At 33.6% G+C, this 27908-nt stretch overlaps 1 long non-coding RNA gene across 2 annotated transcripts in view; it reads right to left on the bottom strand.

The window, feature by feature from the left end:
• Window positions 1–14288: 14288 nt before the first annotated feature.
• Window positions 14289–27908, bottom strand: part of LOC117167527 — a 117915-nt gene continuing 104295 nt past the window's right edge. For both annotated transcript variants that reach the window (XR_004466402.1, XR_004466403.1), the window contains exon 4: window positions 14289–14404. This is a non-coding gene — a long non-coding RNA (uncharacterized LOC117167527). The remainder of the gene's footprint in view (window positions 14405–27908) is intronic.

The following is a 27908-nucleotide window of genomic DNA, read 5'->3' as shown; positions in this document are numbered from 1 at the left end:
CAATCGTCTCGGGATACTTATAAGATACTACCATGATTTTTTCAGATTTTTTGGTCCAAAAATAAATTAGGCCAAAAACCGGCCTTACCGACCCTCCCCCTTAGTGATAAGCCTATGGTAAAACAAAAGCAATTACGAACCAGAAGAAACACAGCAGCTTCATGTTTGACAAACGGACTGATAGCAGTAGAAACCGAAAGTTTTTTATTGTTATAAATTATACCTGATTATACATAGAAATATTTTATCTTTGTTATATTTTAATCGCAGCTAATAATGCTTTTTTTATTCTTTTGTTTTAAGATTCAGTTTCCATTAAAAAGTGATAAATTGATCATATAGACTGAGTTGGTCATTTTAATAATAAATACGATGAATTCTGTTGTAGGCTCAAAATTCAAGTCTGCAACCCATCCTGATGTCTGAAAGATCGACACTGTATTAATCGTTCCCAAAAATAATCTTTCTTCCATTGGAAAGAACAAAGAACGCCATATTTACTATAATCAGTTAAATCGTATCGATACTCCATCATTTGAAATCTACCCATTTGGCGAAAATTATCCCATAAATATTTGATTACACTAACCAATTGATCATACTTTACCCAACACTCCAAAAGTCCAACAGCTCTACGAGATAAATCAAACATCATTTCCTTCATTATAGCCCGTCAGCATTACGCGCTCGTTAATTACCGCGGCTGAAAATTGTCTCTTCATTCAAATTTAATGAAGGGGAGCTCGAAAGTCCCCCTTTTCTTGGCAAATCTATAGTTCTATAGTATAGTTGTACTCATACTTGTTCTTCTACACAATTACGGACTCTAATGTCTAAACGATCACGGGGTAGAGTGAGTCCCACCTCGCATTTAAGCACCCCGTATTTTCTGTGTGCCCTCTACAGCCGGAGTTGCGTCGAACCATGATGGTCGTTGAGGTGGCTGGCTGGCACCGGGGTAGAAAATGGTCGAAGAGAGGGAGGCTACGTTACCAACGTGTATCGCCCCACTGCACGCGAGTAACAGAAGGCAGATCTCTCCCGGGAGACTCGACGCTTGTTTGCGCTGCTTATCATCAGTTCCCATTAATATTAAACCGCATTCAACGAACCAGCCACCCAGCCACCCCGGCGGCCTCGCGAGCCTGTGTACGTATGTATGTAGAACTGGCCACAAACACGCTCGCAGCTCAAATTGTCTGTAACATAGCTTCCATCTGCACATGTGACATACATGTAAACTCTAGAGAATCTAGAGGGCACATTAGCTTTATCGAGTCAGGAGTTTATTTCCCTGCTATTTAAAAAAAGAATGAAAGAAAGAACGAAAAGGAAGAATTAGATACAAAGTTATGAGTTATCGAAAGGGGATGGTAAAGCTTAATATTCGTTCTGATTCACAACTATTTTATGGATTGAGAGAAGAGTAATTTCGGCAGACATGTAAGATATGTTTCAAATGGTATAGGAAGTTGTCGGAATAAGTTTATAATTGGTTCAAAAAGAGAGTGTCTAAGGAGGTTTAACTTATTTGATAGATTTTTGAATTGAATGCAGGCATCAAGTAAATGGTTCAAATCGATCCCGACCCTCAAATGTTACTGCTACTAATTCATAAGGGAATATCCACTTAAGTTTTTATCATTTTCAAAAAGCTTTCAAACTATTCTGAATCTAGAAAATAATGTTTTCTTTCCTAAAGTGTCTACAACTTCCTAGGATAACAGGAAATGTTTCAGAAATATTTTAATTTTTGAGTAGTAGAAAAGTATTCTAATGTGACCTAGTTCCTACTTACACTTCAGGTAGATTGACAAATTCCTAGCACCAGCAAAAAATCATTCATAGACGGCTTCACTGGATTCCACATAGTTACTTTCTTTATATATGGGAGATTTCCAGCATCCTTTGATCTACAGTAAATGCTTTTAAAAACCTTGACTAATTCAGTGCATGAAAAGATATATCTTAAAAAATGTGTCAAACATTTAAAAAGGGCAAAATTGGTTTAATAAGAACGTGTGAAAGAAGGTTTGATTGATTTGAGGAGTTTCTGAATTTAAGTACCAGATCAAGTACTCAGTTAAATTTGTTCCGATTCCTCAAATGTTGCTGTTACAAGCAATCAGAGAAAATGCACTTACGTTTTTATCATCTTGCTTTGTTATAGCTGAAGATTTTTCGATAGTAACAATTATTGAAAAAAATTATAAATTGCTTAATTGAACGTTCGCCAATTAAAAATGTCTAATACAATGTACTAAACAATTTTCCGTATTTATTAGTGTATGAGGAGAAGGGAGTGTATGTTCTTTCTCCACTAGTGTCCCAAAACTGTGAGAAGGTTTTAAAAAAATATTTATCATTTTTTTAGCACTCTGTAATATTTGAAAAGTTAGTTAGGCTTATATAGTAAAACCTTTTTATTAACATAATGCAAAGTGGATGCAAGAATACGAATGATTCCTTGACTGGCAGCGAATCGATTTACCCATAATATTAATACATTTTATTAAAGAGTATGGAAGTTATGGTCATTTATAATATTTGAAAAATCGGTTTTTCAAATTAAAAGTTTCTTCATTATCATTATTCCTCGCATAATTCAAAATGTATACATGAATAGAAAAGAGTCCTTAATTCAAAACGTTTTGATTGAATCTTTGTGATTTTCTATTTTGAGCAAGTAATCAGTTATGCTAATTAATCATAAGGGGTCGGAAGCAAAGTACTCATCAAATGAACACCATCTAATTGTAAATACAAGTAAAGTTGAAACACCCATAATCGGATCAAAAGCTAGTTTGAAAATCTTTCTAACTGTAGATAATTTGTTGAGACCAGATTTTTACATAATATTAAATTTTTTAGAGAGCAGTAGTTTAAAATTGGGGTCGTCCAAAAAATACGTAACGCCTTAAGATAGAACGCCTAGCCAGGCTCGAATATTGCATCTCGGGTCCTAATTACATCTGCCAATCTATCTTGTGCTACTTATAACCCAAACCACTACATCGGTCATTTTAAAGAAGACTCGTTGTCGTTCATGTTATAAACAGTATCATAGCACAGTTCATGATGACATTACTTGTAAAAGGCCTTCGACTGAACGCTCGGATCCTTCAATCAGTGAGAAAGTTCGTTTGGATTCGGAATCTGACTGTTCGGTTTCTCTCTGCTTTCTGACAAGTTCTGCTTGCTAAGTCACAAGTCACTGTACGAACCGCGGATGGACACCAAATCTAAGACCAGTTCTTCATGCTGAAAATTATTTCCCCACTTTGATTGATCACAAAAGGCCTTCAATGTTTCCATTAATACGGTTGAACCTAAATCAATCGAGATTGCTGGTAGACGTATGAACCCTTCATCTTATATCTCGGCCATTATTGTCACTTGTTGAGGTAAATGCTCTTTGACTTAAATTTCTCATGGGCGCTAAAGTTTTACAGGTCACTTTTTGTGGGTTTCATTCATCAAGGATTACGAAAGCCTCCCATTGCTTTTTCGGTCCTTTTCTGGATGGGTTTTATTGGTCTTATCGGATTCATTATTCCTCGACTGAAACCTTGCGCTGTTGTGTTTGTGGTTCGATTGATTCACTGCGAACGCAAGAAATCAAAACTCTCTTGCGGTCACCTACGCTTGTTCGGATTTACGAAACGTTCTCGGTTGGAGTGAAACGGTTGGCCCTTCCCGCTGATCGGTTTATGTCACCAGTCGGATTTCGGAGGTCCAGCGGGCTCTCTAACGACTTTCGACGTTACGCTCATTCGAATAAAAATCCAGTTGATAGTGCCAATCGAAAAATAGATCATCTAGCTGGAACTCAACAGAGTCTGTGGTAGAATGGCCCCGAAAATCTCTCAAAGAGTGCAGCTTACTGGCCAGCGTTTTTTAATTTCACGATGAATCTTCCCTCACTGACCCTCCCTCAGCAAATTATAAGAAATTCGAGCACCTATCCATTTCGATTCGTCACGCATACTACACTCTTATGACGATCATCAATTTCTTTTCATTGACTCGTTCAAAAAGAGTGATTGTCCGCTGTGTATGCCTTAAACTTCTTCTTGAGACTGCTATGAACCTTTTTGGAATCGTGGATCAGCGCTTTATGTCCGAAGAAATCCACAACGTGTTTTTTATTTTTCGTTATCTGTGCCAATGGACAAATTAAACACCTTCACCAGGGAAAAGCACTTGAAAAACAAAATAAACTCGTCCAATTACATTCATTAATCGATTCAAACGGAACTTTGAGAGTCGAAGTACGACTAGCGAAATCATCTTTGCCCTATGATCAACGACATCTGGTTAGCTTACACGACGACAACCCTCTCGCGGAACTTATTATTGACTGGGATGCATAAATCCGATCAACTGATGAAACATCTTCCTGCCGGAAATTTTGTCTGCTTTTGCTGTAGAAATTGAATCATGCGTGAACTCCCAGCCTCTACTTCTAATCTCGGGAAATCCCGAAGATTTCGACGCCTTGACCCCCGGCAATGCTCTCGTAGACAGAACATTAGAACGAATTCCCGGAGCAAGACCTTTGGATAAGGAACAGCTCAATGTCCCTCACAGACGTTTTTTACTCAATCAATGCGTGTGACCAGTGTTGATCCTGGCCAGGGAGAAATTTTACTCCATGACGGACGGAACTAAATTTCTTACTCACGCACGGAAACTTATTGTGTGCGTCATGGCGAGCAACACTAAACTCTTGACATGCATACGTGGAATTTGTTTCGTTCGGCGATCGAGGCAGGCGGAATGTTAATAATTCATTCGAAGTTATTGTCTCTCTTTTGAGTGACCTTCGAGTTTCATTGTCGACAGAATGGGTTTCACCCAATACTTATTTTTCTTAAAATTTTCCTCCTGCTTTCAGTGTCGTTTCGTACCTTTTCGTTGGAGTCAGTATCGAATTAGTAGCGTGATGTCTCTTTGTTTAGCAGACTCGGACCCTCTTCTCCTGGTAGTTCAGTGTCAATCAAAGTTCTGACAAGTGTGGAGTTTCCGATTCTTAAACCAACTTAAATCAAGTGTGTTATTCGAGACCATTCAATTAGTATTTAATTTAAAGTCTATATATTTTGACCATTCAAGTCTTTCAGTTCCATTCTTAAGATCTGTGTTTCCTTATCATTCGGTTTTTTATGGGATCGATTGTTCGATTGTTACACGCCAGCCCGCGATTAATTTTATAACACATCGAGATATTTGTTAGGTCTTCAATGCAAAGAAAATTACTGATAACCCTTAGAAAAATGCTCGTCATAGCGTTGCTATGCAAATGCATGACAATGTAAACCTTTTCACTTAAAATTACACTGTTAGCTTTACTGAGAAACCTCAGGAAAATGATCATCATAGCATCGCTTCATAAAAACATGACAAGGTAGTCCTTCACTTTCAAAACGACCATGTTAACGTTCCTAGCGCAAAACTATTAGTCTTAAGAACGTCATTTTTTGCATGGAGATGTCTTTCAAGTGCTAGTTGCTAATAAAATTACTGAAAACACTCAGTAAAATGATCATAATAGCATTGCTATACAAAGACATGACAAGGTAGACTTTTCACTTAAAATTACCCTGTTAGCGCTCCTAGCGCGAAAACTATTAGTTCTAATGACTTCAGTTAATTATGAAAATAAGTTTCAAGTGTCTACTGCAAAAAAAATGACTAAGAACCCTAAAGAAAATGCTCACCATAGCGTTGACATACAAGAACATATAAATTTAGCCCTTTTTTACTCAGAATGACCCTATTAGCACACATACCGCCAAAATTTATAGTCCTAATGACTTTATTTTCGTCATAGGGTTATTAATCAAGTGCCTAATGCAAAGAAAATTAATGGGAACCCTGATGAAAATGATTATCATAGCATCGCTATACAAAAGAAAGACAAGGTAGTCCTTTTCACTTGATATGACCCTGTCATCGCTCTTACCGCAAGAACTATTAGTCCTAATACCATCATTTTTTGCATAGAGATATTTTTCAAGTGTTTAATGCAAACAAAATTCCTAAGAACCCTGCGGGAAATGATCTTCATAGCATTGCTATACAAAACATGACAATGTAGTCCTTTTCCCTCAACATGACCAAGTTAGCGCTCCTGGCGCAAAAACTATTAGTCCTAATGACTTTATTTTTTAAATGGAGATGTTTCTTGAGTGTTCAATGCAAAGAAAATTACTTTTTTTAGTTCTTTTTACTTAAAATGACCCTGTTAGGGCTAATGGCTTTATTTTTTCATGGAGATGTTTTTCAAGTTTTTAATGCAAAGAAAATTACTGTGAACCCTCAGGGAAATGCTCATCATAGCGATGCTATACGAAAACATGACATTGTAGCACTTTTCACATTTAAAATGACCGTGTTAGCAGACCTAGTGCAAAAACTGTCAGTCCTAATGACTTTATTTTTTGTATCGAGATGCGTTTTATGTATGTAATGCGATAAAAATTACTTACAACCCTGACAAAAATGCTCATGATAGCATTGCTATACAAAAACATGATAATTTAGGCTTTTTGATTCAAAAATTCTCAAAGTGCACTTAAATTTTTTCCCAAAACCGTTTTACAGGATCAAAATTTTTTTTAAAGTGCAAACAAGTTTCTTTATAAAGTCCTGGAGTCAACGCAGAAAAATTATACGCAAATTTAACCCAAAACCATACCATACGAGATCGAAAATTAGAAAAAAAAAATCTTAAGCATACCTGTTTCTACGAAACCCTTGAGTAAGGGCGCTTACCGCCCCCTTAAAATAACGATTTCGAATGTTAACTATTAAATCTATATATTATAAAATACAGCGATTACATAGATGATTATATTAAAATATAGATATTTAGCCATAGGACGAAGGATCAATAAAATGTAAAAAAATCAAACCTTTTATTAAGAAATCATTATTTTCTCGACCAATATTAATTTTGCGCAAAAGATGAATCAGCGGGTAGGAGACGACAGCATTTGAATGGTGAGAATTGTTCGCAAATTTATTTTGTACTCACAATTCTAACATCAAAGAAGAAGTCTGGAATCCAAGAACGTTTTTGAAGAGCCGCGTCTTAAAGATGGTGATCCTACATTTTTCGAAATACATCGCGAAATAGAGAAAAATTCAGAACAAACTGATATGTCCTATGTGTGTGTTGTAACTAGATTTGTGATCAGCTACCAGGCTAGCTGTGAGCTTCTCGCTATGCCGGAGCTGGCTGGCGATCACGCTGCCGTGGGTTCAACTCTGTTTGTCAACTTTTTTTTCGTATTGTAAACATGTCAAATAATAATTTTTAATGCTTCCCCGGCAATTAATTTATTTTTTTCAAAAATATTACTAAAAAATAAATATCATGCAGACACTTTTTGAATTATTTTTTTGTATACTCGCATTCACGTAGCTGGATAATGCACTCTTTACTGCAGCGACGCAACAAACGAGAATCAGTCAAAGATGAGACAGTATTCAATTGGAAAATAAAAACAAAAATTGTAAATATAATTTTGAAGTTTATGGCTGGGCTACTTGATCAATTTATCGTTTGTAATTAAAAGTCGATATTTGCCAGTTTTGTAATTTTGGAATAATTATCAATGTGGAAAATTGTACAATATCCAGAATAGTTGTTAGACAACTTCATAAGCTTGGGATTTATAAATAAACTTGCAGAGGGCCTAATTTCCAAATTTCATACTATTGAAATTTATTGCAGGGTAAATTTATAAATCTATCATTTATAAAGAAAAGTCAATATTCACCCGTTTTGTAATTTTGAATAATTTTCAATGTCCAAAATTCTGCAAAATCCATAATAGTTGTAAGGCGACTTGATAAGCTTGCGATTTATAAATAAATTTGCAGAGGGCCTTATTTCGAAATTTGATAGTTTTAAAATTTATTGCTGCGTAATTTGATAAATTTATAACTTATAATCCAGTTATCATTTCAAAATGAGTATATTTACAAATTTACACAGAATAATAAATTTGTCGATCTATAAAATGTGTGCGTTTGCATATGTTATCGTGATAATGTATGACGATTAACACCCACAAATATGTAAAGAAAAATGAATTACGACTATACACCTAAATGATTCGAAAAGTGCCTGCATGATATTTATTTCCCAGTAATATATTTGGAACAAAAATAATTTAATCGCCGGGGAATCAATAAAAATTATTATTTGACATGTTTACAATATGAAAAAAAAGATTTAAATCCACGGCAGCGTGGTCACCAGCTAGGCTCTCTACCACTTGACCGGCGAAGCTTGATGAAATTACATGCGCGTGAAACGGTAGAGCTCCGGCACCCTTGGCTAATGTGTCTTACAAACGCTCATAGTTCTTACAAGGGACCAAAAAGTCTTGGATACGTGTCTATATATTTTTGACGTACTATCGATTGTTGATGAATCGTAGTCATGCATGAAGCGAAGGTGATAGCTAGTCTGATGGCTGATCACAAATATCAAAATTTCGGTACAAGAAACCACGAGCAAATCAAATAGATTGAGAAGATTGGATATCATTGAAATATAATATCTGAATATTTAACCTTGCGACACCTAACTATATATTTGGGTAAAAATGTAGGTAATGAATTATAGGACGTTAACTATAAATCAATAATTAATTAAAATTATAATGACTTGGCATGAAGTTTAATAAAGATGAATATGAAAATAGAGTTATCTCATATTTAAATATCTATATAAATTTTTCCGAAGAATAAGGGCATGAGTGCCGAATTTTGGAAATTAATTTTATTGGCTTAAACTATGTATGTTTCCAATCTTATGTGTCTGTAGAAGATTATTGTCCAGTTGGACATAGAAGTGGGACAAATTCCATGTTTTTCATTTGTTTTTAAAGTGATTGATTTTTTTTCGTTTTTGGGGACTATCGTGCCATTTGCCAGGCTTTTTCTCGAAGGTGTTTGCATATTTAAAGATGTTCCTTTCACTGTTTGATAGAGCTAAGTAATTATATTGAACGCTTTGTCTTTGTTTTTTGTTGTTGTTTTTTTGTGAAAAATACCAAAGTTATGCACCTTTTTCTATGTCAGGCCTAGTGTCTCTAGGATATGATATTTTTTTGTAATGGTTTTTTGCATATTTTTGATTTTTTAAGAGCTCTTTTTATGTATCAATAGAACTAAGTAATACCTCAAAACTATGTTTTGAAGTTAAAAAATTAAAAAGTTATGCAATTACCTTAGTCAAAATTGCTGTTTTTTTAATCGCATCGTTCCTTTCACAAAGTTTTTCTCGCAAATGATTGCTTTCTTTAGCACTTTTTTCACAATTTAATTGAGCTGATTAATAGCTCAAAAATAATATTAAAAAAAATTAAATGCTTTAAAGTTTGACAGTTTGATGTGTCTTCTGAAAAATAAGGAGTTTGTCACTGACGCCTTTATACCCGAAGTCTTCGTATCTTTACTATATGTTTTATTAAACTTGCACTCGGGTGAACCCGGTTATACATCATAACCATGAACTAACTCAAGTGACTGATGAAATTAGAATCTTATAAGTTAATTCAAAGAATTTAATACGATCCTCAAAAACCTCCTGCGATGATGTTGTAGGTATACAATTACGATATATTAATTACCAATCATTATTATATCATTAAGCCAAATTCGTTCCAAGTTAAGCAACACTCGCCCAGAACTAGCCTCGTTATACTGTCGGCGATCAAAGAATTCGTTTTACAAGACTTGGTAAGTGTATAGATTTTCAGATCAACCTAGAATTCTCAAATCTAGAATTATTTAAACAACACGTGCGTTCCACAACACTGGTCCGATCCACATCGATGATCAATCTCTACAGCAATCAATTTCCATTAATTCCTAATATCAATGTTTACTACAGCGTATGTCCTTATAAATCAAAGAATGGAAATCAATGATAACATTAGCAGAATACTGGTAATTGGAATAAATATTAAATAAAAGCCGGTTAGTCAAGTGACATGTGAGGCCAGTAAAAAGCCCACCTGTGCAAGTGAATCCAGTTTGGACTCTAGATTAGGGTATCGCTGAACAAGGTTTGCCATGAGTGTACTCAGTAGGCAAAGCAAGCCGCAGAGTTTGCACACCAAGTTTCATTGCGCAAGCCGGAGGGAAGGAGGGTGCTCAATTTTCACCCTTTGTTTAATCTTCGCTCGGAGTCGACTACATTAATTTAATACCTACGCGTGCGCTATAGACCACTAGAATGGGCGTCTCGGCGCGTGCGACCCTTGTCTTTGCGGCTGATTTTACAGCTGTCGTTCATTTCCAACTTTTCGGCTCATCTGCCATCGCGACAGTTGAACCCTACCACTCATTTCTTCTCACGATAAGTACCTAGTGATGAGGACTAAGATTATCACAAAATTATTCAAGATTGAATTTCACGCAACATCAGTAAATAATGATTCGTTTAACTTCATTTTAAAATTAACGCATACATAAAAATGGATCATTATTAAAATTTTAAAAATCTGCCTGCCTCGTGGACACATTTTCATCGCGCGCTAAGCGCGCGGCTGGCTACGCTCGCGTATCTGAGCGCGCCTGGGGCGCGCGACTGTTGGTTCTCGCGCTTCACGCTCGATAATATATTTATCTCGCGCTTCGCGCCCGATAATATATTTACCTCGCGCTACGGCCTCGATCTTTCTGCATAGACTATTTAAAAGTAAAAGTGAAAATATCGACAACAGTTTTTCATGCTGTCAAAAATTAATTTTTGATTTAATAATATAATTCGAAAAGTTTTCATAAGAATCTCCTAGGCCATTTAGAAATCAAACTTCTTCTTCTCTTGCCATTTTTCATATCGTCCGTTAATTGGCTTAAAAGGTACATTTCCATGTGTTTTTTGGAATTTTGTGAATGTTATAACTCTAATAATTTTTAATTTGATGAAAAAAGTCATTAGATAAATTGTTTGACTTTTTAAATACTATGAACGACCGTACAGAGAATTCTTGAATTTTGAAAAAATGTTCTCAAAAATATTCAAAAGGCGCTAACTTTTTAAATTTTTATCTAAAATGGCTGGCTAACAAACTTCACCTTGTACCAAACTTGTACCAAAAGCCAATCTAAAATATTAATTTTTTTCAAAAGTTATCGTGCTCACATACAGACAGAGAGACATGAAGATAGACAGATAGACATACAGATAGACTCATTCGTAAGAACCTGTTTTTCGGATTCAGGGGGTCTCAAAACGTGGACCGTTTGACAAAGGGGGTCAAATTTTATACAAATCTAATACCTTCTCTGATAAGAATGTAAAAATGATTTATTTGTCATGAATAATTTGTTGGTTGTTCTGTTTTTAATTTTAATCATAAAAAAATAGTATTAAAATAAAAAAATTATATTTTTCGAAATTCCACACACGAGACAAAAAATTAATTAAAAGACAAGAGTTTCGATAAGAATGTGCCTACGCAGTGGACACATTTTTTACTGTTAATGACGTTTTTCATGATCAGAGAGCGAACGAGCGTAGTCTGAAGTTGCGCACGGAGCGTAGCCTTGGCTCCCTCGTTGCGTAGAACCGTCGCATGGTGGAGGTGGGGGGAGTGGTGGGAGAGCCGCGTGAACATTTGATTGTCTGTGCCTGTGATGAGCAGACAGCACTGAGTAGAATGAAAAGAAAATAGAGCGTCAAATGATACGTTGTCATCAATGCAAATACAAGGTGGCTGGTGGACCTGGCAATCTGAAAATGACAGTAAATTTATTTTTTGACCGGGAATTTTATAAATTTTTAGAAAATAAATCTGTCCAGCTTAGATTTCAACCATGTTTTAAATAACGAGCTAAATTGTAATATTTTTCAATTATGGTATCATTAATTTTAGAATGCGTAATTCGAAAATCTTTCATTCTAAAAATGTTCTATTTTAATTTTTAAGCGTACATTTTTATTAAAAGAATTTTCAAATTCGGTTTTAAAGACTTAAAAAATTATAAATTATAAATGTTTGAAATAGATGGTTTAGGATTTTTAAAAAACATTTTTAGTCGATAAATTGTTGATATAAATTAAATAATAATTTTTAAATTGAACTGTACTTTGAGTATTAGAAAGTAAATAATAATTGATTTTACAAGACTGTTCGGAATCAGTTCATAATTTTAGAATTTCAAGATTTAAACTTTAAAAATTAAACCGTTTAAATTTGGAAGTCTTATTAGATAGACAAATGTAAACACCCGATTGAAACTTTATAAACTATTTTTAATTTCGAAACAACTTAAAAATAATATATTCGTAATTAAAGGCTATAATTAAGTTTCAAATATTCCATTTTTAAACCATTCAATTTGAAATTTTTTAATTAAGAAAAATAACAATTGAAATCGAAGTTGGACAGATTTATTTTCTAAAAATGTGTAAAATTCCCGGTCAAAAAATAAATTCACTGTCATTTTCCGATTTCCTGTTTCAGCGGCCACCCTATATTTGCATTGATGACAACGTATCGTTTGCCGCTCTATTTTCTTTTCATTCTTAGTTCTGTCTGCTCATCACAGCCATAGACATTCAAATGTTCGCGCGACTCTCCCACCACTTCCCCCCATGCGACGGTTCTCCGTAACGACGGAACCGAGGCTTCGCTTCGTGCCCAACTTCAGACTACGCTCGTCCGCTCTCCGTTCATGATTAAAGTCGAAACAACAAAACAACAAATTTGTAGACCTTTTTCGAAAATTTTTAGAATTTTCAAGAAAATTCAAAAAGTAGTTATAATAATCTTATAGGGCATTCAAAAAGCAACATTTTTCTTCTCTTGACTTTTTTCATATCGTGTGTTATTTGGCATAAAATGTTCATTTTCGTGTGTTTTTTGGAATTTTGTAAAGGCTATGACTCTAGTAATTTTTTATTAAAAAAAAAAGTTATTAGGATAAACTGTTCGACTTTTTTAATACTATGAATAACCGTACAGAGAATTTTTGAATTTTGAAAAAAGTGGTCCCAGCAATATTTAAAATAAGCCCACTTTTTAAACTTTTATCCAAAATGGCAGGTTAACGAACTTGATCTTTACTTTAGGACACTAAATAAGTGTACCAAAGAGCAATCTAATAGATTAATTTTGTCAAAAGTTATCGTGTTCACAGACAGACAGATATACAGACAGACACATTCGTAAAAACCTGTTTTTCGGATTCAGGGATCTCAAAACATGGACATTTAACCAAAACTAGGGGGATTCTGAAAAAGTGATTTTACTTCGTAAAATTTTGTGACCTTCACATCTTGGACAATTTTCAAGATTTTCGAAAAAATTGTATGGCGAATTTAAAGACGAATGAATCTATATCCATTAAAGATTAAACACCTGCGTTACACTGCCCCCCCCCCCCTCAATATAATATCTTTGTTAATTAGCTAGCGCAACATTTTTAGTGGTGGCGAATTTGAGCGCATTTAAAGCTATGACAGAAAGCTATGATGAATTTGAAAAAATGTTATTAGTTAAGAAAAATTACGCTAGCCCCCCTCCCCCACCTACATTTTTATCTCTGATAACTCGGTTATCAATGTGGCGTAAAATGTTTTCTTAATGGCGCATATGAGTGCATTTGAACATTTTCAAGGTCATGTGATTTAAACTTTGATTTCTCAAACGGGGAGAGGGTAGCGTGACGCAAGGGTTCAAGAGTTATTCCAAAAACATGCAAAACGAAATTCTCTCACCTTTTTAATTCTAAAAACGGATATAAAAAAAAGAAGAAAATATCGTAGCAAATTTTATTAATCGCAGTTCCTAATGCCCAGAGCTTCAATTTGACCCATCTCCGAGGAAAAACGGACTAAAACAAAATGTTCCTGCATAGGTTTCTCACGGAAGAATTTCTTTCAATTTTCCTATTTCAAATCATTAATAACAAAAGAGAATATAACATAGGAAATTATAGTCTCTCTTTCAATTTTAAATGCCAAGAGTTTCAATTTGACTCATCCCCGAATAAAACCATGAGCAGAAGAAAAGCTTACAACATAGAGGTTTGAATAACCAAAATGCTTGTTTAAAGAAAACTTTTCCAGTGATTTAAAAAGAAAAATATAACTTAACAAATTTAGCTTAAAAATTATTGGATTTACAGAAAAGCTTCCAGCATAGTATTTAAATTTCTCAATTTCCTTATTATATTATTTTCTAATCCACCGAATAAAAGAAAAAATAATATACAGAGGATGAAAATATATTTTTTTCAATACAATACAGCTGGTTAATATCCATGCATAATTTCAACATTCGATAAAAAAATATTGTAGCAGCTAGAAGTGGTAATCGACGGACCGACATCCAACCGTCCTTATGAGAATTCCAGCATCGCCTACGAAACCCTGAAAAGAAAAAACGTTCCGATTGAATCGACATAACTCTTTTTCTATAATAAATTTTTCTCAAGGAAGAAGTTTCAAGAAAAGCAAGATTGTTTGCAAGATTGTTTCAAAAATATTGGTAGATAATTTTCCTTCGTAAATGTAGTTCTTACTCTTTTTAGATTTAATTATCATTTTAACGTGTTTATTTAAAAAATGTAGTTATTCTTATCTGCAGGATAAAAAATCTTGATCATTTGCTACAAGTAGTTTCTGCTTCATAATGATTTCATTCTTGGAAAAGTGGTTACCATTTGTGCGCTGAAATTAAAACTATAATCAAATATTTTCATTATCATCCGCTTTTTTATATGCAAAGAAAAATTCATAAGCCTCAGTTTTAATCTCTGAACAGATGGGTAGAAATATAAAAATAGATTTGAATTATGAGAACAGGTAAAATTGATTGATTAATATTTATAACAATATGCAAAAATAGAAAGAAAATTGGAAAAGAAAAAAATAGGCTATAATATTAAAATGTGATAGCAAAATACGTAATTACTGAAAATATGATTAATTATGATAAAATGGAATAGAATAGTATAATAAAAGAGCTGACCATGCACTCTGACTGATATTCAGGTCTGATAGAACTTTAAACCATGTCGGTGATTTAAAAGTACACCAAACTCTCGGTTTCAGTCCAGTGTCTAGGGGTGGCCTTCAAATAGCCTTAAACTGATTTCGGGGGGTCTGAGACGTAAACACTGAGAGACACCTGACTCGTTTCCAATTGGAATAAAAATCTAGTATATAATGTCGCAATCGCTCTCGCCTGCTCCCCGGAGAAACTGTGGGACCTAGTAGTTTTAGAAAGGCCGAGAACGAGGTTACTGAAAGCAAAAGTTTTGTGTATTTTTGTTTGAGTTAAGAGATTTAAAAATAGTACATACATATATGAAAGAAACTTTTGATATTCAAAATACATAAATACTCAGTGAATAGTATTTGTTCATGTCTTCGAGATGTATCGATCGACCTATTGTTGAACCTTTAATAATCTACAAGTCTCAATTTATGAAGTTTAAAAAAATTTGTGTATTCTCTTTATATGAGAATTTTTTTTGTATTAAAAATACGACAATACTATATCTCAAATAATTGCTCGCATCTTTGAGAGGCATAGATGGATATATTATTAAATCTATTATGACCCACCAGTGCCGATTTACGAAGTTTTGAAAGAACTAGTGTGTTATGTTTATATGAGACCATCTTAGTCTCATATTAGGAATACTTCAATACTGTATCTGATATATTTGTTAGAGTCTTCAAGACACGTCAAATTATCTCTTGATGTAGCTTCTATTACCTTCTATGGCAGAGCAATACCAATTTCGAGACATAAAATATATATTCCTGATCTTCATGATATAAGAAAAACTTTTTAAATATTAGGAATACAATAGGAATGTATGTGATAAATTTTCTTACGTCTTCGAGACGCAGCGTTTGCCCAATTGAAGAACCTTTCAGGACTTACCATAATCTTCTACCAGTATTATTTTTAAATCTTTGAACAAAATTATTTACCTTATTAATAAAATGTTTCTTTTTTTATATCAGGAATATAACAGCACTGAATTTGATGTCATTCTTGCGTCTTCGAGACGCGCAAACTAATCTATTGATGAACTAACTTTCGATGGCCATTGTTGATTAATAAATAACGACTTAGAAAATTAAAAAAAATTACGTTGTTTGTATAAAGAAAACTTTGATTTAATTTAGAATATAACACTACCGTTAGTTAAAAAGTTGTTTATTACAACACAACAACTCGATTGACATTTTAATGGGCTTTTTAATTTTCGCTAAGGCAGAAGCATAAGCATAGAAAATATTGAAAAGTGCCCAGCTTTTATTTTCTGTCGGAGGAAAACCTCCCTATATGGGGTGAAGAAATTTATTTGACACCTATGAGAAAGCAAAATTTGAATACATCCATGGCACTTCGAAGCGGTATTATTTCTATGTCATGGAGATATTATTTTACCTCTCCAGGATGGTGCGATTTTGTTTGGCAGTAACTGAAGAGCGATTCAAGAAGTTTAAGCATACTGTGGGGATTAGATAAAGTTTTGTATAATCGTTTTTCCTGGTGTAAGTGTATGCCAGGCAAAGTGCCTTTAATCGAGAGTGAGGGTTTCGAGAGGTTGATCGATTAAGGGAAGCTGGCTGCGTCGAAAGGATGGCCAGCGGGAGCAGTTGGAGAATACAGGATTACTCGAGTCGATCCTAATTGAATCGTCCTTTGGAGTTTTGGACTCGCAACGCCCATCGCCGACGGCAAATCAGTTCTTTAACCCCCTTAGTCCCTTTCCTTTCTATTTCCTACAACCCTAGGAAAAAACGGATTAGGGATTTTCTATTGACAATTAGATGGGATGATTATATGTACCACATAAATATTCATAAATAATTTCAAACTCAATTAATCATCTGCTATTGTTTATGTTTGTTTATTGAAAGTTATAGGTTCAGAATAAATATAAATATAAATGGATATACGGAGATAGTTCTATAATAAATTGGGATAAAAATTGAAAAGATGAAATATGTATTAAATAGACGAAAATCAGGCACGGAACCAAAGAAGTAACCTAAAGGGGCGGCGTCAAAAAATGGTATACGCATGGAGAGCTATGACCAATTATACTGACCCATTGCTGTACATATAATTTTAGACATTAATTATTATTTCATACTAGCAAATATAAATGGCGCCTCATGCGCGCGATAAGTTATTTATTAGCAGTCAAATTCTTAATATGCATATGTCAGGATTGCCCATCTAAAACAAAAACAAGTTTCTTGTAATGTCCCGGTTACCAACAATTTCCCTGAGTCATGAAAATTAAAAAAGTAAAACTCTAATACATAAAAAAATGATGAATTTAAATATTGAATAATTAACCAAAAAATCAAAGCATATAAATCATTCGAACTCTTCTAAATTTAAAATATTTACAATTACAAAAAAAGAATTGTTAATTTATTAATTTATTAAACAATTTTAGCATACTTTTTTCAAACTAAGTGTTATTTTTTCTTTTCTGAGAAGAGCTTACGTTCTTTCCTACCAACCGACCCGACAACCCGTTCTGTCGAACTTTTTTGTAAGAGTTAAAAAAATATGAAAGATTTGAAATATTTCCGACGATTTGAAAGGAATCCAACATACTTCAAGGGATTTAAAGAATTAGAAGGGACTTCAACAGATTGCAGTGAAATTTATACAATTTCTAAGGATTTTAATTATTTTATGGTATGCCAAAACATTTCTAAATTTTTATAGAATTTTAAAAGGTTTCCGAGATTTTACAGTATTCCAAGAGATTTTTTAAGAATTACTCAATGGATTTAATAATATTTAAAAGATTCACGTGATTTTAAAGAATTCCCCGAATTTCGTAAGTATTTAGAAAGATTGAATACGATAGTATAAAAATTTAAACATTTGATTTTTTTCTGTAGATTGTAAAGAATTTCAAAGAATTAGGAGATTTTATAGGATTTAAAAAATTTGAATATAATTTCAAATATTCTGGTTAATATGCTGTTCTTAAGAATTTTCTCCAATTTCGAAATACGCTAGGATTTCGTAGAATTCTAAAAAATTTAGAATATTGAAAACAATTTCAATGGGATTTTAGAGGATTTCGGAAAGTTAAAAATATTTAAAAGAATTTTTAAGGAATTTTATAAGATTTTCCATGATTTCAGTAATTTGAAGGGATTTCAAAGGCTCTCAATAAAATAGTTTAGCAATTTTACGAGGATTTCAGAGTATTTCATAGGATTGCAAATATTTCAAGAAACTTTCTGGATTTTGGGCAGGTTTCAATATAATTTCACGGAACTTTAACGGACTTAATAATATTTTAAATAATTTAGAAAAATTTATGCACAAGAAATGAGAGTTTTCGAAGGAATACTTTAAAAAAATATTTTCAGAAATAGACATTTTAAGAAATTTAAAGAATAGTATAATTGAAAAATATTTTTTACGATTTTTAATTAAATTCAATATATGTCAAGAATTTTAAGGGACTAGCAGGAATGTTACCGCATTTTAAAGGTTTTCAAGGTATTTTAAATAATTTAAACGGATTCAGGGACGACTGAGCCGTGTAGGCTGTGTAGGCTTGAGCCCATCCATGAATTTTGATGGGTTGGTGGGTTCCACCCATTAAATAATTGAACCTAATAATAAAATTAACCTATTAACCATCGTAAATGACTATTTTTGTTCATATTTTCGGTGAGCGCTCCAATAAAAAAATCAGTCTGACGCCCTTGAACGGATTAGGAATATTCGAGCGCATTTCCAAAGATTCTAAGGAATTTCAAAGAGATTTCTCATATTATTTGAATGGTTTTTCAAGGATAAAATTGATTTTAAGCAATAAAAATTAAGCATGTGTTTTAAAGAATTTCCTAGAATTCCGGAAGGATTTTATAGGACCTATAAGGTGTCAGGAAGTTTTTAGAAGATTCCAATGGATTAAAAAAAAAAATTGATACCGGATTTGATAACATTTCCGACGGTTTCAATGTTTACAAGGAATATTAAAAGCTCTTTAGGTATCTCAATAAATTTTCATGAATTTCTGGAAATATCATTAGATGTTATGAAATTTTACGAGGGTTTCAAGCGATTTTATTGAATTTCAATAGACTGTAAAGATTTAAAGTAACAGGAGGGAATTTTATAAGATTTGCGAAATTCCAATAGGAGTTTCAAGATTTGAATGGTTTTTTATTTTCCTAAATTTAAAGGACAACCCTTTCTTAAATTTATTATAGAGTTATGAATTGTCAAAAATTATAGTACCTGCACAAAACCTACTAATAAACTAATTTAACAAATTAAAAATTAAAAATTGAGCATTTAAAAGTTCGCACTGCCTATGGTTACGGAATTCTCCGTAACTCTAGCCCATTTTCCAGGTCGTTCAAGGCTAACGTTACGGAAAACTCCATAACCATAGACAGTGCCTGAAAAATTATATAACTTTAAAACAAATATTTGCGAATTTCAATTTTTCACTGTAGGAAATTTAGTTTTGAGATCTTAAAGATTATAATTTCAAATTAAAATTAATAAAAATATAAAAATAATAAAAATTATTCGGAGGTATAATATTATGTAGTATCAAATGTTATTAAGCGATTGGAAAAATTTTATTATTAAAAGACTAGATTTCTGCACACGCACAAAATCACTGTTATTTTCACTGGTTATACAAGTAAAGAATTTTAAATATTGTAAACCTTTAAAGTATATTTATTATAAAAATGTTTAAAATTATATTAATGAAGTTTTTCCACCCGGTAGTTCCGTATCTGATAAGAGCAAAAACGCGTAGAATGAAATAGATTAAGGTTTGGTAGAGGCTAAAATAGATATCATCCTGGATTATAAAAAGGGATAAAATAAATAAGAGTAATAATATTTTCTGGTTGAAATGGATAGAATTTTAAAGGATTAAAATGTATAAGTATAGGCAGGGATACCATCAAATAGTTTAGGATACAATAACATAATATAAGCTATATTCAACCCCCGATATAAGAACCCTCAGTTTACGATATTACTGGAATTAAAGTCATTGGCCTTTTGACGTTCCGGGTACCGCATCCAGCATCCAATAGAAATGGAACAGGCAGGCCCTGCCTATTTACGTTTGGATTCCATTAATTTAGGATCAAAACCACTGAAAGCTATGTCCGAAACCGTTCTTATATCGGAAGATGAATGTATAAAATTATATTCACGTTTAAAGACCAGAGGAATAGACAAAAAAAATTAAGATCTAAATCGCAAAATTACAGAAAAATTTACAGTCACAAAAAATAAAAATAAAACGAAATTTAGTATCGCTTTTTCGAAAAATACATATAATAATTCTAATCATAGGATTAAGAGACTATGAATTTTTCTCTAGGGTACCTTCAATAAAAGTTCAATAAAAAAGTAATGGATAGTTATATCATTATGGGTTGTTTTCCCATCCAAAAGGGATGCAATTATTACTATCCTGTGTAAGTGAATTGCCTCAGAAGAAATAATAGTTTGTATCGTGTCACAAGAAACGATTCAATTCCCATGAGAGCTGATTCGAGATTCTGGTCAGCAATGAGGGAATTGACAAATTTGATATTGATGTCCGTATAATGAGGGGAACGCGCGTCCAATTATAACCGATTTTCTTTTGAAAATATGATAATTTGTAGAAGTGGGAAAAGAAGCGAAGAAAAGACAATGACAAATCAGCGACAGAGGATAATGAATGTTAGGCCTGTGCGGCTACTTGGTAGTCGATCGGTTCACCCTCCACCTTCTACACCACCTTACAGTCCACTATATGGACGGGTGGGGTGACATCTCATTAGGGAGACAAAATGGTACGTACTGCAAGTAACCTATAGATAGACACAGTAGCTGAACCTGGACTTTCTCTCCCATCGAGAATAGTATCATTGTAGATGAAACTCTACACATGTGAGCTTAGATGGTTACAACAATCTCGAAACATACAGGGTGGTCTAAGATTTACAGAATTAAATTTTCTCGGTGCTAGGTATGCTGTTAGAAATTTCTGTAGGAATGTTCAAATACACGTCACTTGAGCTTTATGTAGAAATTGTTTCTAAATTTCCCTAAACAGAAAAAGAAATTTCAGAAACAGTAACTGCATAAGACTGTCACATGTTTGACTGTAAATTTATATTAAAATTAATGAACTAATGAAACGATTAAAAATTACAGATATGACCTATTTAGCCAAGAGGGTCTCATTTGGCGTAAACAGCAGACTCGCCATTGAATTAAAAGCTGGATTAATAATTAATTCAAGCAGCTGCTACTAGTCGCTCGCAGTTTTGATGTAGCTTTTTAGAACTTAATTAACGAGGCATTTGATCGCAGTATCTTGTAACTATTTCATTGCAGAGATAATTAGCTCATCAACTGAGATTTTATAGATTGCTGCCTTTTAAGAAGTAAGAACTCAGATGCTTGAAAAAAAAGTTTAATTATTTATCGTAATTTATGGTTATACAAACAAAAATATTCTATTTAAAGGTATCAGAAAATTATTGCAATCGTAAAGAAGGCAGTTGTTGATCAATATTACACTAGGCCAACAGAAAAGATTCACATTTTTATTTTTAAGGGTAGTTTTCAATTACCCGTGTAGGGTGCGTTAGGGGTGTCAAACCCATATACCAGATAGATAAAATTTTTCGTTGAATAATTCTTAATAAGCCTCTATACTTTTGTGTAACATTTTTCCAAACTCTGACAAATGATTCTCAACTCTCCAAAAAGTTATTTATACCCATGTTTTTTATATGGGGAGCTTCAAGTAAAAATCGTCACCTATTAAAATGAAAGTTAAAAAATAAATAGGTAATTTCTTTTTCCGGATTTGGAATCAAATTAATTTCATGCTACTATAATTTTTACATAAAATGCTTATGTTAATTATTCGGTGCAATGAAGTATGTATCTAAAACAAAATAAATCAACTTCCGTTTTTGGGATGTCAATAATAAGGCTAAGATGCCATGAATTGGTACTCTTACCCTACGTCATAATTTAGTGTGAAATGAAAATACATTACTTCATAACGTATTAAAACGAATAATTAATTAAAGTGATACTAACGCTTCAGGCCACAGTCATTGCGGCAGTTACCCTATTAACGTTTTTCATTTAAAATTAGTTATTTCAAACAAAATTCATTATATTTTGAAGAAGAGTTACAATTCTTTACCATTTTATTTTTTTTTTTATTTTAGTTTTCCTCGTTGCGGATTATTTGTATTTTTTGTAGAATTATTAGATTAAAAATAATATTTACCATTTTTCAATAACTTCAGGTTATTTTGGTGTGTTTCACCTAAACTTGGTATTAAAAAAAAAAAATCTGCCCGCTTCACGGACACATTCTCATCGCGCGCTCAAACTTGCGAGCGAAGCGAGTTGCGGGCGTAACGCGCGATTTTTTGCAGTTACTGTCTTTTTCTGCAGAACAGTAGTATAAGGTTTGGTAAATTGTCGAACTTTAGTAAAAATATAAATTTGATGTGTAATGAATTAGATGAGTAACTATTGAGGTGCACCGTGTATAATACACCCGTAAGCAGAATGCATGATCCTATCGTTAGCCTTTGGAGCGACGGCTACCACGACAAGCGCATCGCCGGGACGTTCAACAACCGAACCGTCAGCAACAGCCTAATATCGTTTCTGTACCCGCAGTGGAAATGTATTAGGGCTCGCATAGCTAAACTAATTGGTTAAATCTGTTGGGCCGCATAACTGGGAGGCTAATTGGGTGATTTCCTGACAAATTATATCCACCCCGACGACGACTACGCCTACTCGCGGGCCCGTTTGTCACTTGACACTGTGAGAGATGAGGTACGGCGAATGGCGAACGTACGGTGAACGAAGAGGCAACCAGCCGCGGCGAACCACTCAAGGGAAACTTAAAGTGTCCGAGTATATTCGCCCTTCTGCAATCTGCTCTCAAGTTATAGGATCGTTCATTTACTTGGGCACGAGCCTGATATACTCAAACAAATTAGCGTCGCGACATGTATCGTCACTCTCGTCTTCTAATGTCGGCTCGAATAAAATTAATTTCTGTTCTGTACGCAATAAGTCATAGTTTCTTCAAAAGTCAGTGACTCCATGTTATAATATTGGATACCATAGAAATTCAATTAGAAATCACAACCTTCCGTGTTCTAGGAAAAGGGGAATGACCATCTGAAAACTATGTAACTTTTCAAGAGTATTGAAAAAAATGATTGAAAATGTATTTAGAAGTAAGGGTGTCTCTATAAAGCACGTAGAAGCTTTTTAAAGGGAAAGGGTGTGGAAAAATTTACGATATTTTACAGAGCGAAGAGGCGGGGGGCTGGTGGTCGATACTATTATGTAATACTTTTTAACAAATCAACCTAATAGGGAATTCATGTATCTAAAATTAGTCTTATAACAACTTTTAAATTTACTTCTACGCAAAATCAATCAAAATCTGGTAAGTTTATCCAGTTAAGTTGAGATATTTAAAAATATGCTAAGAGATTTCAGAATATTTCCAAAAATTCTGAAGGATTTCAAAGGCGCTCAATAAGTCATTTTACTGAATGACAAATGATTTAATAGTATATTAATGATACTTCAAAGAATGTGTGCACTATAGTTAAGTCATTTCAAATATTTGACAAAATTTTAAAATATTTCAAGATATATCCAAAGATTTAAAATTGTTAAAAATAGTTTTACAAATTTTTAAAGATTTTATATTTTAAAAGATTCCAAGGAACTTAAATAGATTTGAAGAGTTTTTCGATGGTTTGAAAGAATGAATGGTATTTTAAAAGTTTGCAAGAATCTTTTCAAATATTTCAAGGTATTTCTAAAGATTTAAAAGTATTCTTAAAATTATTAGTAGGCTTTTACAGGATCTATATAGTTTTAGGATATTTTGAAAGATTAAAAATGATTTTTAACGGACTTCATCAGAATCCCGCGGAATTTAGCCTTTTAAAGTGATTTTCAAGGCTTTCAGTAAGCTATTTTTATAAATTGTTTAGTATATCAAAAGTTAGTAAGGGATTGAAAATATATCAGGCTATTTCAAAGCATTTTAAGAAATTTTCGGAAGATTAAAGAAACTTCAAGAATTTTCAAGGAACATTATTAGATTTTACATACAATTTCTCGGAACTTCAAGGGATTTTATAGTATTTCAAGGAAATTTCAAAGAATTCATTCACAAGAATTCAGGTATTTCTACAGATTTAAAAGATTTAAAGAGTTTCAAATTATTTTACACGAAAAAATATGTTTAAACTGGAAAATACTAAAATCTCAAATAAATAAAATTAAATAATATTTAAATCGAGTAATTTTTGTTTGTCTAACAACTATAACTTTGATTTGAGAATTTTCATATCTTTAAATTAGCCGTGTGACGTTGAGAATTTAAGATATCATAAGAAATCAAAGCTTCAAGTACAAATTTTTTGGTTAGTAAGAAATACAGAGGAACTAAACAAGTTTTAATTCATATTCAGAATTCTAACATTCTTAATTCAACTATATGATATATTTGCTTTATTGAGTTATTTATGTTATGAAAATATTTTAGAAAAATTACGTAAGGCTTTTTTCGGGTTGGCGAGAACCGGAAAGCCTTACGAATCTTTATTTAGTTCTGTCTGTTGAAATTACTTATCACACTATTTATACTATTTACACATATATAATTATTTCCTTTATTTTTTACAATCTGAAATTTCACATATTACATACGTTCATCGTCAAGTGGTTAACCATTCTTCAAATCGGGTGTACATTTTTAATAAATTCTTTTAAAAATCTGGTAGATCCCTTCAAAGTTGTTAAATCGTGTAAAAATTACTTAAAATCCCTTTGAAACGATTAAAATCCCTGGAAATAATTTGCAATCCATTAAAAACTCTGCATATCCCTTAGAATGTTTTGAGATTCCTGAACATCATTTGAAATCCTTCATATAGCTTCAAATCCCATGAAAGGGATTTACTCTTTTAAAATCTATGAAATTCCCTTAAAATTCATCGAGATTCTTTAAAATTACTCAAAATCTTTGAAATTCTATTAAAAAACGCTTATAATCATTCACAAACCATGAAAGTATCTTAGAATCTCTTAAAATCAGTTAGAATCCTTGGAATTCCGTACAATATTTCAAAATATTACGAGATCCCTTAAAATCTTTGAAATATCTTTCCAATTAGGTGTTTTATACAAAACTGGCACCAGTAAAAAAAAGGTCGGACCCGTTTTAAAAAAAGTAAGCGGTACCGCACATTTCAAGATTGCCGCTGCCGACAGCCTTGGCACATAACCGATTATAGCCAAAAATTATAGGAAACTTTAATTTTTCTACGAAAGTATTACAAAATTAAATTTCTTTCCATGTGATTGATGTTTGGCACTTTGACCGTGTTTGTCACTTAGTATCGGGCATCTTTATAGTTGACGTCACAGATTAAAACAGGTTGGGAAAGTATAAGAATGTACCTAAAAGTATTTCTGTGCCTTCTCGCCCTCCAAGAGACGTGGGAAAAGGATTTTAACAATATTATTTCTGTGACTAGTCGCGGGTATACCCCCCCCCCCCTGCGACACATTGAGAAAAAATGTGTAGGAAGTTGAACAACATTATTTCTGTGACTATTCTAGGGATGCCCCCCCTATACAGTTTAAAGAAGTAGGGGTGTGACCAAAATTATGTTTTGTACGCTCTGGAACTGTACCTCTTAGGTGCCAGGCGTGCCCCATCGCACAGTGAATGACGCGGATCTCTTTGCAAAGCATAGTAAGCTTCCCCCACTCTGCCATTTGATAGTGTGTTCATTACTGGAAATCGACCAGCGACCTCCGAACGATAGTCCCCTCGACACAAAGAGATAGCTAATTCTTTTCCGAGGCTTCTCAAAGTCGATTCTACTCTGTTCAGCGAATGAATACTCAACGAGAGAGACGAATTTTCTTCCAGTTTGCGCAGGCTGTAATAAATGTTTAGACGTTTAGACGTAGTTTACCGATTTGCAGGTTTCCACTTCAAAGGAATCCTTTTCTTCGAAATTTATCGTCTCTCTAAATTTCACGGCCGATTGTCTCAAGTGGAGCACAACAGGATTTACTTCACCATTTCCTGAAAAAACTGCGCGACGTTGAATATTCACTTGATAAAGAAAGTATGATGACCTTCAAGCAATTGACCCTTGATATTGAGGCATTGAGCCCCTTCCCTTGGAGGTAAACTAACCTCTTTTCATGATGTGACCTACAGTTAAGGGTGAGTTTAGAACTACAAAAAAGCCCCAGTAGAAGTACATATGAAACTTACCATTGGTACCGGAACAGAGCTCGAATCCCAGGCCTCCATCTCAGAAGCCTGACGCGCTACCGCTTCAGCTACCGAAGTTCTTTGTGAAAGGGTTACGGATGCAAAAAAAAAATTAAATCTGCGATAAGTCACAAGAATGTCCTCCTACCCCCAGACAGATGTTGGAAAGGGTTAACCGAGTCGAAATATAGGCAAATGCCCAGAGTTCAGATTTTTGTAAATAGCTCGTTTCGGGGTTATCGCAGACGAAAGTTCCTAGAGAATGAATACAAGAGGACTTATAATTCTGTGTAAGTTAAAAGAAAGAAAAATTTTCTACTCCCAATAGGTCACGAGTAATGACCTTCCAAACATACCTTTTTTTATCTTTTCACCGAACCAATACTACTTTCAGATTTTCGGTGAAAAGACCAAAAAATAGACACATTTGGAAGGTCATTACTCGTGATCTATTGGGACTAGGAACATGTTCTTTTTTCAACTTAGCAGAATTAAGTCCTCTTGTATTCAATCTCTAGGAACGTTCTCCTGTCACAACCCCGAAACGAGCTATATACAAAAAACTGAACTTTGGGCATTTACCTGTAAATTCAATTCGAAATGGGTTTTTTTTTTAATTACAGGTATTCACGTCTACTTTAAATCATCTGTTGACCATTGTTAGATTTGGCCATCAGGATCCGAGCATAAGAGAGTCAAACAAAAGATGTGATTGTTGGCAAAAAATTGGAAAAAATCGGGACTTTTTGGAAGGCTGTAACTCCTAGATTATTGGTGATAGAGCAACGATTTTTATTAAATTTACGCAGAATTTTATCTACTTTAATTTTTGTAAGAACACTTTTACCTCTCCAATTCACAGAAGATCACCAATTCAATGGAATGTGATATTTTCCACCTTTTCCCAAAAATATGTCCGTGTTCCGAGACGAAATCCTGTTTACGGAACCTGACTCCATAATATGCACACCCAAATGAAGAACTTAAGAGAAAAAAAATGACTGCCGCAGAAATTACCATCTGCGTCTTATTTTCCAACCAGATGACTGGACTAATATAATTTCTGTGATGAGTCAGAGGGACTTAATGCCCCCATGAGATCTTGGAAAGGGCAAGATGTATTAAAATAGGCGTAATGTGACCGTCTCCAGCTCAGTGACGTTCGCACATGCGCACTCCTCCGCCGGGCTGGCAGGAAACTTTACTCCTGTCACAATGAAACTTTACGCACGATGCATAAAACTTTACGCGCGCTATACATACACTGCACCACGCAATTGAGAAAATGAAGAAAATTATATTTATCTTTAAAAAAATTGCATAGCTCGATTTTATAGCCCCCTTCTGCTAAGAACTCTATTTCTTCCTTTTACTTATATTTTTATATTGTCCAGAACACCAAACATCCTTTATCTGCTTAGCATGTATGTTTTTAATGAGTGTACAGTCTGTCAAGTTAAAGCGTGGGTGGCTTTACTCGCAGTCGGTAAGGTGTATCGACATGATTTTGGTGTCAAAATATTAAGAAGAGCTCCCTC

The sequence above is a fragment of the Belonocnema kinseyi genome, chromosome 2, assembly GCF_010883055.1.
Source record: "Belonocnema kinseyi isolate 2016_QV_RU_SX_M_011 chromosome 2, B_treatae_v1, whole genome shotgun sequence".
NCBI classification, from domain to species: domain Eukaryota; kingdom Metazoa; phylum Arthropoda; class Insecta; order Hymenoptera; family Cynipidae; genus Belonocnema; species Belonocnema kinseyi.
The sequence above is the reverse complement of the archived record's forward strand: the minus strand, read 5'-3'. Positions and strand labels throughout refer to the sequence as shown.